Here is a 17,344-nt window from a genome sequence, read left to right as displayed (position 1 = left end):
TAAAAAATAAAAGACCTCCCGTCGCGGAGCCTTAAAATGCATTAATTAGCTATGACTTCTGAAGTACCGTCTAATCTATCTGGATTTTAACATCAAATTGATGTCGCCATTTTTTCCCATTTTCTCTTTTTTACAACCTACAAATAAGATGATGGCGATTGATTTTGGCTCTTAATGTTTAATACCTTGGCTTTATTTTTCTCCTCCCATCGCCGCTTTTGTTTTAACAATTGGCTGCAAAAGGCAGAGAGAACTCGGTGAATATCTTTTGGTCATGCATTATTTATGAACGTGTCGACAGAATATTGAAAGAAAGTGGGTTTTCTAAATCGTTTTAGGATGGTATTAGGGATTGTTGGTTGTGGAAGTGGAAAAACGCTGCTTTACCTGACCTTTGGCTGACAGCAGTGGATGAAAAATGAGTTTTTAAAGCAAGGATATGGCTGATGTTATTAATACTTGAAAAGAATGAGATTATTATTGTTTTCTTAGAACGATCTTCGCCTTACCCATATCGTTACATTTATCGTTAAATTACTATTAATTTCTTTTAAAAGGTTGTGATTACTGACTTTTTAAAGCTCTCTTCTTATAAATACTTCCTTTAATGCTCTCATAAGTTAACAATAATAATAATAATAATTCACTATAATTTTCACAATAATAATGTCATAACACTTTTCTTTTACACACTTTCTAAATGTTAAATACGATTTTAATGTATAAAAATTCACTGTCTAATTTGAACATTTTGAATGGAGGAAATGATGCAAAAATATCATGAAAATCTGGTGTTAAAGTTCCCCCAAAAGCTTAAAATCATCAGCACCTAGCTCAATATTGTTATAAATGCAGATGTATAATATGAAGACAGGATCAGTTTCAACTCGTACTTACGGATTTTTTAGACAATCAATCGTCGTAAACTTTCTTTTTTTAAAAAAAAATAAAATCAAGAAATTAGTCATCAGCGTTTTGAAAAGTATAAGAATCTGGAAAGAAAATACATTTCATTTTTTATAATTATAAGTATGATATAAGAGAACTATAATTGTTTGTTGTTCGAAAAGTTAAATATTTTCGTATTTGTATGATCTTTTTGAATCGAATTTACAACAAAGATGGATATTTATCTTTTAACAAAAATTATTAACATGAGAGAATTACCAAATGTGATAACTATTGATATATCACAGAAATATATCTTGTTAAATCCAATTCTAATAAAGATAGATATTTATCTTGAAACAAAAAGTATTAACATGATAGCCTTACCAAATTTGATAACTTTTGATACATAGGATTTTTTAAATGCGTCATCAATGTTTCACTAAACTACAAAATTCGTACATTTAAAATTACTAGTTGATGCCTATTTTTCGTTTTACCATAACTATAGCTTTCATTATTTTGTTACTAAACATTTTTTAAATTTTAACATTAGGTGATAGTTTGCATCGTTTTGCGAAAAATTTAATTATTGATTATGAGCTTCGTTTTTTCCTTAAATCCAGGTTAAAAAGCATGAATATTTATTACAATAAAGTTTGTACCAGTCAGTATTTTCAAACCAGCTGCTATTATAATTTCCAATAAGCTAATTTAAATTTGTTAAAGGAAAGGGTGAAAATGCTTGCCATCATTTTCTAGACATTAAATGTAGGTTTAAATATCTACAAAAATATTTGAAACAAATTACTTTACAGCAGTGCATACAAAAGTAATATTTGCTACTATACAGTTGAATAATAGGCTATATCTGCCTATTCATAGGAAGTTACAATATTTGAGCAACTTTTATGTCATTTTGAGTTACTATATTTATAGATCCGCCAAATGTAACTAACTAGTTTAAAATGCTCCAATTTAGCTTAAAATCAACCATTTAACTGAAAAGGAATTCAAATTTCTCCTAATTTTACTGTTTAGCAGTATTTTTATTCGCTTATTGTCATTAAAAACTGCATCAATTGGCTTTGCAAAACTTGTATTTTTTGTTCATGTCTTTCTTCGAGACCAATATAAAACGGAGATATCATATCAGCAAGTATCTTGGTCATGTTTCACTACATATTAAAATTTATAAATTTGTTCGATTTAAAAGTTTTCTATAAACAAAGGAAGCTAAATATGATTCAACGCAGCATGCGGGATTTCTAATAACAAAAGCAACTGTCTTTCTCTTCAATTTAAGATTTGATCTCAAACAAATGATAAATGCTAAGCCTTCCGTCATTTAGTTGCACAACATGAATTAAAAATTCATCAAATGAATTACGTTAACTTTAATTAAAATTCAATCGCTAATTGAATTAAATTACAAGTAGAATTTTATTTAAGAAATGAAGAAAATCGAAAACTTTCTATGAAATTTGAATAGCAGACACGTTAAGAAAATAACCAACCTGAACTCGACCCTGAGTAACTGAGAAAAAATTAAAAACATTTAGTTTTAATTGTTAATGTTCGTAAAAGTGTTAAATAAATGAATAAATCATATTTCAGCTTTGTTTTATTAGTAGTGGGGGATTAGCGAAACTTAAGTTTTGTAAGGACATGAGTTAATAGCATTCTTATTACTACAAAGCAAAGATAATATTGCGTATTTAGGAACAAATGTTAAAACTTCCTCAGAAAACAGTATATTCAAGTTAAGGCCATTGTGTGTTACCCCCCTAAGACTAATTAAAAGCTTCTTGAAATAAGAGCTCTGCCGATGCACAATATTTCCCTAAAATACTTACTCTTTATTCATAAATGCGGCAACGATAAACCACACGAGTCAACCTTGAAGCGAAATTCTATTTCTTTTTTTCCCTAACCCAACTCGCCATAAACTGAAGTCAAGATGTCTTTATCTTATCAAAGTTACAGTAAAAGTATTTAAGAGCTTGTTTGAGCGTTAGTGTACTGAAGGCGAGAGCGTTGGAGCGTGCACCAGTGTGAGCGCAGATTGAAGTGAACTCAGCCGTGAAAACAAAGATAAAGGCGTTCGCTTTATTCTGTTTTACTTTAGCGCGTGTCTATGAGCGTCCTAAGAGATTGTATGGAAAAGGAGCGTTAAACAGCTCTTTAATTGCTGAATCGTCTCGTCCGTAACTGGAGAAAAAAAACTGAGAAAGGGTTCTTCTCTATTTTTTTTCTTCTTTTTTTTAAAGTTTTTCTATTTTTTTCAGATTGCATTTTTTTTTTTTTTAAAAAAGAGTATACACTCTTATTTCTTAGACGTCTTTATAGTTTCGATAAACAAATTAAAAGGACATTTTTAATTTACATTTTAAATGTAGTTTCATTCTACATTGTAATATTTTCAAAATATGTTTTGGAATTTCAACATTATTTAAATTTGTACGAATTCATACTTAGAATATTTTAAATTTTTAATGACATTAAATTTTTTTTCAAACTTGTTGAATTGTTAAGATACAAAATTAAGCAGGATAAAAGTGCTTGTTTTATCCTGTTCTACTTCAGGTGTTTGCTATATCCAATTATAAGAGCCTTGTTAAGAGTATCTATTAGCGTTCAAAAGATTTATATGGAAAAAAGAGTGTTAAACAGTTCTTTAACTGAAGAATCATCTCTTTTATTACTGAAAAGAGAAATTGGATGAGGATGTCCTCCAATTCCTACAATCTTTTCTCATTTCCTCTATTTTAAAGTCCTCTAATTTCTTTCCAGTTTGCTTTCTCTTATCTTAAATTTTAAAAAAAAATAGATTATAATTTACTATTTTTTGACTTAAATTTGAATTACATATTTTTAATTTGCCTTTTAAATATGGTTTCGTGATATATTTTGCAATGTTAATAGTTAAAGATACGTTACAAAATTTAAACATTATTAAATTTTGTTCTAATAGCTAGCAATAAGCCATTTTACCTAGAAAATTAAATTTTACCTAGTATTAAGCTTTTACCTAAGAATTCTCTTCCATTAAATTTATTTCAATGATTTTCGTAAAGTAAAACAGAATGAAAGTGTTTTCTTTATTCTGATTCACTTTAGACGTTAGTGTAAATTCTGTTCTGCTCAACGTGTCAATGAGCATCCTAATAAATTGTTTTTAAAAGAAGCGTTTGAAATAGCTCTTTAATTACGGAGTTTAGGTTCGTTTTTTATCTTTAAAATAGAGTATGCACTACTGTTTTTATTCGTTTTTATGGTTGCGATAAAATTAATGAAAATATGTTTTTTCATTTGTATTTCATGTTAGGTTTTGTGATAGGTTGTGAATTAATCCTGCACAAATACATAGTTAATTATGCAATAATTTTTAAAGCACATTTCAAATGTTCTTTAATATTGAATTATACTCTCTGAATATGTTTTCATAAAAATTTTTTTAGTAATTTTTGTTAAATAAAACAAAATAAAAGCATTCGGTTTACTCAATTATACTTTGAATGTTTACTACGAACTGTAAAAATTCCGAATCAAATTGCTGTAGAAAAGTAAAGGCACTTAGGGTACTACTACTTTTTTATTGCAAAATCCTTTTTTTTTCTGAACATGTTGCGGAACAAAAAATCTGATATACCATAATTTTACAGTAATAATTAGCGTAAATCTCTGAATCACTCTAATTAAATAAATATTACCTTAAAAGTTACGGTATAATATGTAACGGTAAAAATGCTTTTTATCGTAAAATAGATTTCTTGTTTAATGCACCCAAAGTGTCAATAGTTTATACCGTAATTTTTTACAGTGTAGCCTGTCTTAATTTAGTAAATACTGTATGTAAAATAAGTGTGAAACAGAGCGTAAACATCTGTTCCGTAAAAGGAAAAAGAAATCGGATGAAGTTTTTACTCCATTTTCTCAGTTTGGTTTTTCATCTAGAGAGTTTTTCATCAGAAGAGTAAAAACAACTATTTTCATTCATTTTTGTGATATAGATATCGATAGATATTGAAGCATAATTTAATTTTAATTTTTCATCAATTTCTAAAGTATATTTTTTTTGTTTAGTAATAATGAATTATCTTCGAGTTCATTTGCATTGCATTTAATTTTTTCTGCAACTTTGGGGGAGTAAAACAGGTTGAAAACATTTTCTTTATCCGGTTTTATTTTATATATTAGCTGTATTCCGTTTTACTTTTTCACCTTTATGAGCGTCCTACAACTAGAAAAAATTCTGGTAAAATTACCGCACGGTATGGTTATGACATTTTCGGTAGAAAGAAAAAAAAACATAATTCTGGTTGATAAAATCAAAATATACGGTTTTTAAACCATTCATTTGATAGTTTTTCCGTTCATGTGTAATAGTTTAACAAAAACTTTGATTTTCAAAATTATAGTTCTCATTACCACACATTTAGTAAAAAAATGCAAATCGAAAAGTAAATTTAACCAAAGAAATGTCTTTCATGTCATGCTCTAAGGTACCATGATAAAGGTTACCAAATTTTATCACATATTATCAAACCATATTTTATTGTTAATGTTACCAAAATCAGACTAAACCTCTTCGTTAAAATTACCGAGCTTTTTGGCGCTACCATAGAACCAGAAATATTGTAAATTTTAGCATATTCAAGTAGCCATGCTGTTCTATTTATACATTTTTGAGGGATATGTAGTTTTTAATCACGTATAATGTAGTTTTTAATCACGTTAATCTCAATTATTATAAATATACATCATTACATATTAACTGTTGCATTCTTTTAAAAAAATACTGTAACTAAAATAATATGGAATAATAAAATAGCTTGAAAAATTGAAAATATATTAACAAATTCTCATGCCGCATTAGCTTGTTGCAACCTCCAATTAGAAAGTCAGGGTTTTCTAACTTTTAAAAAATATGTCTCAAAAAATACATTGGAATAGTTATAAAAAAATTTTACCCTGCGATGATGAAGAATATTGTTGTTACAATAAGGGCTAATAAAGTTTTAAAATGTAAAAACTTCAACCCATGTATTCTAAAAACTGAACTGTGCAATAATTTGCTTAAATTAGTATAAATTTCAGTTATGAATGCTAATTCATTAAAATGTTCAAAAAAACACATTTCTTTCCTACTCTTTATAGCTACTTAAAAGTTTAGTGCTGCCTACTTATTGATACGTATCAGCCGTAAAAATAGTTTCTGGTCGTAATATGTTGAGAAATAGTGATTTACCGTTTTAGAAGTTTGATCATTATACGTAAAACAATTCTATAAAAAAATTTTGGGGTTTTTGATTTCAAACTTAGATGGTTAAAACATAGTAAGTGCATTTTTTGAAGAAAAAAAACACTTTATTTAACGCATTAAAATCCATTTTTATATTTTAAATTTAAATAACTCCGCGTTCCTTCCATAAATACAGAGAAAAATGACTCAATTTCCGTAATCAAAACGATGTCCAAATTATATTCATTTAGCACTAGTAATCTTAATTTCTATAATTCGACTTTCTATACTTTTTCTCAACCATGCACTAATATTTAGACACTTTTTTAGTACTTAACATCCTCAAAAACTCTTTTGAGTGTTACAATAACTTTAAACAATGAATTAAAATCTATACAATGCGAAACTGCATTTAAAAAAAAGTATCCAAATAAATTTTTTCTATTACATAATTCTTATCAATAAATGCTCCGCTGCATTTGAAATCAAAGTTGAATAATAATTCATAATTTTAAAAAGAATGAGTACTCATAAACTGTATCGAAATTTATTAACTATGTTGGCAATGGTCCAATATATTTTGAACAGTGCTTCAGACTTATGTTATTGTCTTTAAAAAAGTGAACATAAATTAGATATCATTTTGATACTTTTAAACGATACTTTTGAAACATAACTCTAACCGGTTTAATAGTTTCAAAAAGGGAATTACTCTAAAAAGACAGAATACGCTGCCGTTCCGCCGAAACGCTATGGAGCATCCAGGTAATTAGTGAAGAAGTTCTTCCTATCCATGCAAAGGGGGTGAACACCTCTTCTAGTTATTTATGATTGTAATTTAAAGCTTAAATTACATCGCTTTCAGGAACACCTCATTAATTACAACTGCCCGACTTTTTCATCGCGTTCGAATTGGGTGTAGAGAAGTGAAAAAATTCTTTTTTTAACTTTTAATTCTGCCTTCCTTTCATGTAAATTCTGAAGCACGAAAGCAAATGATTCGATGGTTTTGTAAAAAAAAATTACTATCTTTTCTCTTCTACTGAAAGAGAAAAATTGTCGTAATTAACGCTTTTAGGTGTCTTTCTTCGCCTACAGTTGCTTCGCAAAAGGGAAGTTGATGAAATAGGGATGCATATTTAGCTCCTTAAACTTCATCAAGTGTGAAAACTTTATTTTATTTGGCGAGAGAATTAAGTGTTTCCATGGAATAGAGAAGAAAGGCAAGTAATTTGTAAATATTGTTTTCTCTTTTAGGCTCCTTAATTTCAGAAAGTCCCTTCTTTGAATATTAATCTTAATATTCTAGAGTAAAAAATAAGCCTTAAGCCGCTACGTGAGTTCGAAAAAAGATAATAAAAATGTCAAAAACGGCATAATTATAATTAGAATTGATGAAATAAAAATTTTAACTATTTATATCAAAAAATTTCCCTTGTTGTTAGAAAAAGAGATTTTTAATTGTAAGTAATTAAAAATAATTCGATCTTCTTTGAAAACGTTTGAAGAGATTATCGGGAGAGACAAAGGTGAAATAGATTTGTGTTTTAAAATCCATTCAGTGAAGAATGAAAAACAACGGCCTTTTGAAAATCCTCCCTTTACAACTTCTCAAATAAAGTTCAAATAAAACACCTTAAATCAATCATTGTGAAGCATTTTTTTATTTCATGATCTCAATTCAGAGTTTTTTGTTTTTTTTGTAATGAGTATCTCTAAAACATAGTTTTAGAGTCATGGAAATCAGTAAAGTTTTTTTAAAAAAATCATACTGTGCTTTAGAGATCACAATTAAACAAGTGAAGATTGAACAAAATCATCAGTGCAATCTAACCGTCATTCACTACAAGGAAAAAATTATTATTCTCTATGGTAATAACATTTCTGGTAAAGAAAAAAATACTCTTGGTTGTAAAAACCAAAATATACTCTATTTAAACCATTCATTTGATAATTTTTCCGTTCATGTGATAACGGTTTATAGAAAATTCTGATTTTTGAAATAATAGTTCTTATTACAGCACATTTAGCATAGAATACTTAATTGTAAAATGAATTTGACCAAAAAAATATGCTCTGAGCTATAATGATAAAATTAATATGTTGTTTAATCTTACCAAAATTATCAAAATTTATCATATTCTGACATCTTTAACCAATTTTTTTTCTTAGTTTAATTATCAGTGTTTAAAAAGCACTGATTTAGAAGAAGGTAATTTATTTTATTTAAGATAAATTTATGTAATAGTTTATTGAATGTAGTGCAAAATTGTAATCTCACAGTTCTAAAATATCTCAATGACTCGTAGCTCCATAATCCATAATATTTCTAAATCAAAAATGGCTCACATGCCTGAAAATAAATTCATATCACTTATTTATTTCATTTTACTTAAACCATAATCCAACCAATTTTACAACAGTCGTATATATTATTATACAAATGAATGAAAATTGGATAAACTTGCAATAATAACTGTTAGGAAAGTTTCAGAATGAACATAAATTTTCAATAAAATATTTAAATCAATTTTATAAAACATATTATTTAAATCTTAATTTTTTTAAACTGATACATTTTAGATTCTTGAATTTAATTTGAAAATTTTAAGACTTTGAAAAAGTGTAGAGTGTATTTGTGAAAAAATAAAACAAATCTAATATTTTATTTCTTTTTATGAACAATCAATAAAAAAAATTTACATTTAAAAAAAAATTAAAAAATGGTTGGAATGCAGAATTGGAAGCTCTTTAGATTAACGATGAATTTCGTTCAATTTTGCTAAAAACCACGTTGTGTTTATGATATTTGAAAACAAAACTGCATCATCTGATAAATTAACATTATTAAATGCTTGAGCTTTAGTGGCTCAGGGGATTTGAGCTTTCGCCTTCCAAAGAGGTGAACCGGGATCGAATCCCAACATGGCTGGTCAATACGAATTCCACACCCAGCTCCCACAGTGCAGACGTAAAATGTCCTCGGTGGTAGACGGATCTCGGGTTAGACTCCCCTTGTCGTCAGGTTAACGGTGGGAGGTTTTCGTGGTTTTTCTCTATATGTAACGCAAATGCGTTTTATTTTAATCAAAAAATCCTCCACGAAGGCAAATTTCTCACAAATACTTGATTTACGAGTTCCTTTCCCTTCTGGATTGGGTTCAAAATTACAAGGTTACAGAGCTGAACAGTAGTAGTAGTGAACTCAAAATTACGTCGGCTGTTCTAAGATAGTTATAAAATATCAAACATTCGAGTCTTGGTGACTCGGAGAATAGAGCTCAGGGGTAGACACAGGTTCGAATCCTAGTGGTGGCTGTTTGAAACGAATTACGCTCCAGATTCGCACCCACCACAGTGCTGACATAAAATAGATTGATCTAAACAGTAGTAGACAGATCATGGGTTGGAATCCTGTTGTTATCGGGCTAACCGTGGGAAATTTTCATTTTTTTCCTCTAAATGTATCGCAAATGCGGGTGAATTTCAACAAAAAGTCTACCACAAATGCTTGGTTCTCCCTTTGTTTAATTCTGGAATTCCTCTGTCTTTTGGGTTTGGGTCCAAAATTACAAGTCTACGGAGTTGAACATTTTTAGTCATAAACTCAGAATTAGGTTGACTGTCCAAACGCCTGTTATAAAATAAAACATTGAATGATATAAAGTGTTAAGTTGTTTAAAAATATTTGTAAAAAGCCTGACAATCTACTGGTCTTTGGCTTCAAAAGTAGCCAAAAATTTACAAGTTCTCCAAATTTTAAATTTCAATCCTCATAAAATCTTCATATAAATAAGGTTTTAAATTATATTTTTTATTGTATTACGAATAAAAATATTGTGGCGTGTATGACCTAAAACTAGTATTATATATTTTCAATTTTAAAACAAAACGTTAACGCAAAAGTACACTTTTTAATTCTATGTTTTTGGTATGATTTCCCGAAAAATGACAAAAATTTCTCTCACGATTAAAGTATCATCTGTAACACAAATAAAAAGCAAAACTATTTTCTGAGTAGGAACAAAACGTGCGGAGTATTTTTAAAAGACACTTCAAATTTCCGGAAAAATGATTAAAAACCTCTTCAGACTGCGAAATGTCTTCATTTTATTTTTCGATAAAAAAAAAAACCCTCCTCTTTCCGCAGTTTATATGACCCAAAAAATTAATACCCGGATGATGATGATTTAAAATAATCTCTTTCCCTTAACTCTGCCCTTATAATTTATCGAAGTAATTTTTTGTAGCGGTAGATGGGCAGTAAAATTTAATCGCACATTTTAGAGAAAAAAAAGTTATGAAGCGTTTCTTGCATCTCCTGTTCTAGAAAAGCGATTAGAAGTTGTCCTAGATTTTCTACTTTGGCGTGTTTTTTGGCAGCATGAATCATTGGGTAATATGGCAGTAAACATTAAAATTAGGATTATTTTCTGGATTCTGGAGTTTTTACCTAGCTTAATTTAAATACAAAAATGTGTTTTATTTTCTCTTTTTATGAAGTTCTCTTTGTGCCTAAACAGTTTTGTGTTACCTTTTGGAAATATAAGCTGTTTTAATAACTCGTTAACGAGATGAGAACGAACCAAAAAATATTATTTTAGTTTGTTAGATAAATAATAAAAAGTTTCCAGTCTTGAAACTCTGCTCAAAGTTTTAGCGAATAGTTTAGCTCTAATGAAACTCTGATTAATTGGGTATAATATGAAAAAAACACAACTACTTCGATTTAGTAGGAACAACATATGACGCAATGCTAAACGAATGGAATTTAGTTGTTGTTTATTTAGTTATTGTTATTAGTAGTTGTTGTTATTTGTTTTAGTTGTTGTTTATTTAGTTGTATTTAGTTTCAATAACTTTTCTTTATAATGCAATAAAATCTGGCGAGCAGCTATTTAAACAATCGAACACTTCGTTTGTTTATTTGTGGCTTGAAGTTAGGCTCGCAGAAAATGCCGTTCATGGGTTAAATTTAGTAGGAACAACACAACCTGTGACGCAGGCTATATTATACCCAATTACCAAGGTCTTCTGTTTATGGGAAAATTTTATTTTTGTATATAAATGCATCAACAAATGTTAAAACAAAATATATTGTTAAACATCTATAAATGCGGGTCTTATATATATATTTGCTTTCACGCTTGACGCCTCAAATAATTGTTTATTTGAATTTTCCAACATTTTAATGTAACTAGTAAGCCATTTTTATTCATTATTTTACATTTTAATAATTTTGTATTTGTAAATAAATATTTAAATGTGAAAAAAATTTATATTTAAGAAGCATTAATAGTTAGTTAATACGCGCATAAACGTTAACATTTCTGAATCTGGATTTTGTACCAAACTTAATTTCAATGCAAAAATGTGATTTCTTTTCTTTCCTTTTTTTATTAAATGTTTTGCGCGTACAGACAGTTTTATGCTCCATTCAATAATGTATGATGTTGATAACTCATTAATGTGATTAAATTAGAAGAAATATTTTTTATTGCCTTAGTGGACTAGAGATAAAAAAACAAAGATACGGGGCTAGGCTTAGAATATACTTAACTTTTTCTAAAGTTTAAAAAAGCTTTTTATAGGAGCACTCACGATGAAACTTCGATAAGTAACTAGGTTTTTCCGTCAATAATAGTAGCCTTTCAGCGTGTTTATACATGGATACACTCTTAAGCTCGGAAACAAAAACATTTATGTGTAGAAAAATATCGACCTATTTTTCAAATAAATTTGATACATTTTAACTTCAATATTTGTTTCATTTTAATGTCCGTTATTTTTTATCACAAATACTTTTTTAAATTTGTTATACCACATAAGAATTTTATTACATAAAAAAATATTTAAATTCAAGAAAATAAAAAAATAAGTATTTAAGGTATCCGGCTAAGTTTAGCAATATATTTTTCAAAAACATTAAAATATTACGCCATTTTTTATTGTTAATCCTATTGGTGCGTCTAATTAAGAACTGAAAAATCAAAATAATATTTAAAAAATGCGACATGCTTTCATTTACCTGATTATTTCTCATCTAGTTTATTTGCAGTTATTAACAAGCAATTTATAATTTCGGTTACTTATAAGTCCAGAAGTTCAACTTATGGCAAATTCTTTACAGAACGTAAAATTTTTAAAAACCCATCCGCCTTAGCACCAAAAACAAGGTATTAAAAATTGATTTAGCTTTCTGTAATAAGCTAAATGAAATTCTTTTTATAAATCAATCTCAGTCGCGAGAATATTTTCACATAGCAATTCGAGAAAAAAAGCCCTATAAAAAGTTAATTTACTACTTTTAATCGGGCAATAGAGGGTCAAAAAAATTCGCAAGTGGTTTTTAAAAAATTACATGCAGCAAGCGTGGACGTGGAATGAATGATAAACAACTGAATGATGAACCTTTACTTCTAACAGAATAAGTTACTTAATCGGAGCTTCACTACCCAGAGAGTTTATAGGCAGGGAAAGTGTTTTTACAGAGATCTAGAAGCCCTCAAAGATGGAGACAGTTTTTGACACTATTAGGATAAATTATCCAAACAAATTATTTCACAACTTAAAACTGTTCTGTTTTGTTCTCACGAGAAATAAATAAATTCCTGTAATAAATAAAGAAGAGAAAAGACATTTTTAGTGTATGGTTCATTCAGCCGAAATTTGTTACGTCAAATCACAAAAGAGACCCATGGTGCTTAGTTACAATCCTTTCAGGTACAAGTAATGTTATGTATATTTAAGTACAATAAATTATTATTGTAATATTTATTGTATAAATATTATATTATTATCGTTATTGTTGATAACTGATATTGTTAAATAATTATTAATTGTTAAATAAATTGTTAATTTAGTTCATATTAGTTATTTAATCGTTATAAAAGTTAGGAATTAGAAGAAAAGCAGACATGAAAATCAAAAAGTAGTAGAAACACCTGTCATTTTTGGAATGATAAACATAATTACCCGTTGCAAGAATGAATATTTGTGCTATGCAAATAGTTTGAAAGCACTTTTGCAAACATTAAGAACAGCTCAATGAACGAACTATGCTTTTTTTTATATAACAAGGGTGGTTCTTTTTATTCTTTTCATAGTTAAAGTTCTAAATTGATGAGGAATGGAAATGGCATTTTTAAAAATATTAAGATTTATCAGGAAAAGTTCTTATCTAAGTTTTGCTTAAATCTTAATAGGGTCATTTTTTTCTCGTTATGTCATGTTAAAATATCTTTGAGACAGAGATTGAGTTACGAATTTCAGTCATGTAGCTTATTACCTAATATTAACTTGATTTCTGAGACATTTTTTTAGTGGGAAAGTTAGAGGAAGTTTCCGAATTCTTACATCAAAACAATTTCATAAATTTGGACTTCTTTTCTTATAAATATAAAAATTTTAGAAATTCTGTGTTTATAACTATAAATATGCTTAATGCAAAATTATCAATGAAGGAATGCGTAACGCAATAGAGAAAATAGCTCGTCAGTAGCCTTTAATGTTGATCCCATGCAGACCTTTACCGTTACCTACATTAAGGATAATTTTCTTCGATGGATCACATTGTCTCTGATTGTTTTTTGGAATATAAAATGATCTAAGATCTAAGAATGATCTACGAGGTTTTGGCAATAATCAGTGAACTAGTAGCATGAGAAGACTTATCTTTTAGCAGCAAATTAAAAAGCCAAAAATGTTACTGCGTAGAGAAATGTTAATGAAATATAGATTTAATTTTTTTTTTTATGCTCGAGAACAAGAAATAAGAACAGGACATAGTCTTCATTTCCCACAATAGAAACAGAAACTTTAAAGATCATTTATTTAAATGTCATGTTTAAACTGAATAAATGAAATAAGAAAAACTAAAAAATAGTAATTATTCAGTAAAAGAAAGCAGTTAATTAGATAAAAAAAATAATATCTTAGCCTTTAAGTTACTATTAGACATAAAAAAGAATTGAACATTTAATATGTTTTCCATTTGAAAAGAAAATGATATGAACTTATAAAGTTTTATATTTAAATAAATTCCCTTCTTATTTCGAAACTCTACAAGATTCGAAACAAGAGAAAAATCTTTGGGAAAACGCTGGATCCAAATAGAAGCTCTCGAATATTTTGCCACCTTTCATTTTGCCGGACACAAAGTGGCAAGAGGGACGATAGTTTGACGGATAGTACAATATTTACTTTCAGGAAGCCGGATTTCCCTTATTTAACCATCACTCACATAGCTTCGGTGCAAGAGAAACTCCTCGATTAAAACTCTAACACGTGGAAAGATGGGGCTGGTAGCCTTGGCAACCAAACAGACCCGCCCATCAACGTATTACGTAATATGACACGCCTTATTACTGATATCAGTACCGCCATCTATCGCCGAGTGTTGTAGGCGCGTGGAGAAGTATCCCTAGCTTTAAGAAGCCAGTGTTAAAGACAGAGTGGAAAATCTTTTCTGATTGCATCCGGCGCTCCTGGACTTTCTCGACTTACAGACAGTGTGCGTGTCTAAAGGCGGCAACGTTTGATCTTGAGGTAAGCATTCTTCAAATTAGTTTCGAATGTAAAAGTTTTTTTATGCTCTTATTTCTCAAATTCCTCTAAACTTTAGCTGAGAGTCGTTGAAAATTAAATCTTTGTCACGATAGAAAATTATATGGAAGCCTTATTCTAATGTTTACAAAAATAAGAATTTCTTTCTTTCTTTATTATTAATAATTTTGTTTTTTTTTATGCAAAAAAGTAGAAAAAAAGTATGAAATGATATTTAATTAATATTTTCAATAGTTCTTTTCATCATGGAAACGTTACAAAGCAATACACGTCTGAAAAAGTAAAATAACTACGTGTTATATATTGTTATGTATAAAAGAAAGTCTGTAAATCTGTAAAAAAAAAGAGAAAATTACAGTTTTATTTTTATTTAAACCACTTAGGGCTGACTTTTAAGTATTTTTTATCGTACTTCAGAAAAAAAACTTTTGAGCAATTAAAAATCAAATAAAATAATTAATTATAAAATATATTGGGCATAAAACCTTTAATTTAAATGAGGATGAATTGAGAAAATTAAAGTTATTTAATAAAAATCCTTGTATTACATATTATACTTTTTCTGGTTATGTTATTTTCTTATACTTATGTTATTTTCATTTCTTTTAAAGTCCTTTTAAAACAATTTATTTGGAAAAACGTTCTCTTTGCGATTAGACGGAACTCAGTGATTGCCCTTAAATATATTACTACGATTTACTACGATTTCAGCTCTGTCGAGACAACAAAAAGTCCTCAGTAACTTTTAGCAAAGTGCTTTGATAATGATTTTGGTAAAATTAATGACAAAATACTGTTTTAATATCTGATAAAATGTGGTAAAATTTGACAATTTTGACATCATACCTTAATAGGCATAGGCATAAACAAAATTATTCGCTTAAATTTACTTTGTAGCTTTGTATTTTTCACTCAATGTGCGGTAAAAAGAACTATTAAAAAAACGTAATTTCTGGTAAACCGTGACCATATAAAAAGATTTGATTTAATATTTTGATTTTATTAACCAAAGTTATGCTTCTTTTTTCTAGAAATATCATTACCATACAATACGATAAATTAATTAGAAAATTCAGAATTTTTTCCCCGTGTACAGGTCTTAAAATTACTATATTAAAACTGAAAAAAATATTATAAAAATAATATTTAAAAAAAATACGATTTCTGTAATCATAACTTAAATGTAAAAACGAAAATTCGTAATTAAATATGTTTACTTTCATTAAACAAAGGTAAAATAGTTATTAAGAAAGATCGAAAGCTTAAGATATTAGTATTTGAATACAATAAGCAATTTTTTTTATTACTTGAATTGAATCAGAGTGCCAGTAAGTAGCTCCTTTAAGCATTTTATATCTTCATTTTTTAATGTGTCATAAACAGAATCATCGGTACTAATGTTGGTTTAATAACAAAACATGTAAGTAACTAATATTTTATGAACTCAAAATTTTATACTTTATCTAAAAAGGCATTATTTTAAATTTTACTTAATTACCTTTCCTCACGATGTTGTAACCTTTCCAAACGACAGCTCGCATTTGTGTTACTACTTTATTTTAATCATTTCAAGGTTTTAACACACTACGCCCCCCAATTATCACAATTATTAGTCTGCGGAAAAAAAATCTGACTCGATACATAATAGTGATTTGTTAAGTGTGGCAATCTTTTATCAATCACTATGAAATTTAATTCAATTATCCGGGCATGCATGAATAACAAATCTTGAAATAACAAATCTTAGAAAATTATTTATTTTCAAATAAAAAAAAGAAAGACAATTTACATTTAGGAAAACTTGAACTTAATTAATGAGCGAAAAATAAATTAAAGAAGGCATGATAAGGATATCAACTGTTTGAAAGTGCACAGTACGCAAAATAAAAAACGGATCACCTCGAATAACTTTTGTTCTAATGATTGGTTTTTCTCGTTCTAGGACTCAATTTTAAGGTTTCGAGAGGGCCTGACAACAAATAAGCTAATTAATTAGTGCAGATGATATTTTAAGTTAGGAATTGAGACACAAAAATGCACTTTCTCGGAATAAACAGACGTTATTTCGCAGTATTCGGAGATCTGACCCCCAAAATACAAGGAGGGAGACGCAATCTGGGAAGTATGGTTTCAAAGTTTTGTCAAGAAAGCAGTCCAAAGTTTGGACCTCTTAATGTTAGTTTTATTTTTTGCGTATTTCACCATATCTCGAAAAAAATTTAAGTGAGTTCAAAACATTTTGTACACAAATATAAAAATCGTTTCTTCAAAGATAATTCCATGTAAAATATAACTTTCAGTACACATTTGTAATTTTTTATTACTTTATTTAAAAAGTGTGGAAGAAGTTTCAAAATTGCAAAGTATAAAAATGTTCATATAAGTTTAAAGAATGTAATTTTAAGGGTCACTCAACGATATTTTCAACGCTAATGTTTTAAGAAGGTTAGTTGTGATTGCAGTATTCTCTACACTGATGTTTTTCTTAATTTTCCCTATTTGGGTATTGCTACAATAATAACCAGTAAATATTCATATTAACCAAATCATAAAGTTAAATTGAAATTGGAATTTCATAAGAAAAAATTTCTAAGAAAAAAAAAATTTCTTGCTTATCATCTAAGTAATATTTTTTAAGAGAAAGGT

The 17,344-nt window shown here is 28.2% G+C and overlaps 1 protein-coding gene and 1 long non-coding RNA gene across 3 annotated transcripts in view; one reads left to right on the top strand and one right to left on the bottom strand.

Annotated features, from left to right (window-relative positions):
* Positions 1-17,344, bottom strand: part of LOC122270675 (uncharacterized) — a 234,375-nt gene that overhangs the window by 147,437 nt on the left and 69,594 nt on the right. The gene's annotated exons all lie outside the window — the stretch shown is intronic.
* LOC107441432 (delta-sarcoglycan) overlaps positions 14,550-17,344 on the top strand; it is a 71,427-nt gene continuing 68,632 nt past the window's right edge. Inside the window, exon 1 of the mRNA XM_043049169.3 lies at positions 14,550-14,680. The gene's annotated coding sequence lies outside the window, so the exon portion shown is untranslated. The remainder of the gene's footprint in view (positions 14,681-17,344) is intronic.

The sequence above is a fragment of the Parasteatoda tepidariorum genome, chromosome 1 (genome assembly GCF_982258835.1).
Source record: "Parasteatoda tepidariorum strain Cologne lab strain chromosome 1, Ptep-v5.0, whole genome shotgun sequence".
Lineage (NCBI taxonomy): Eukaryota > Metazoa > Arthropoda > Arachnida > Araneae > Theridiidae > Parasteatoda > Parasteatoda tepidariorum.
This window is presented reverse-complemented; position numbering and strand designations above follow the sequence as displayed.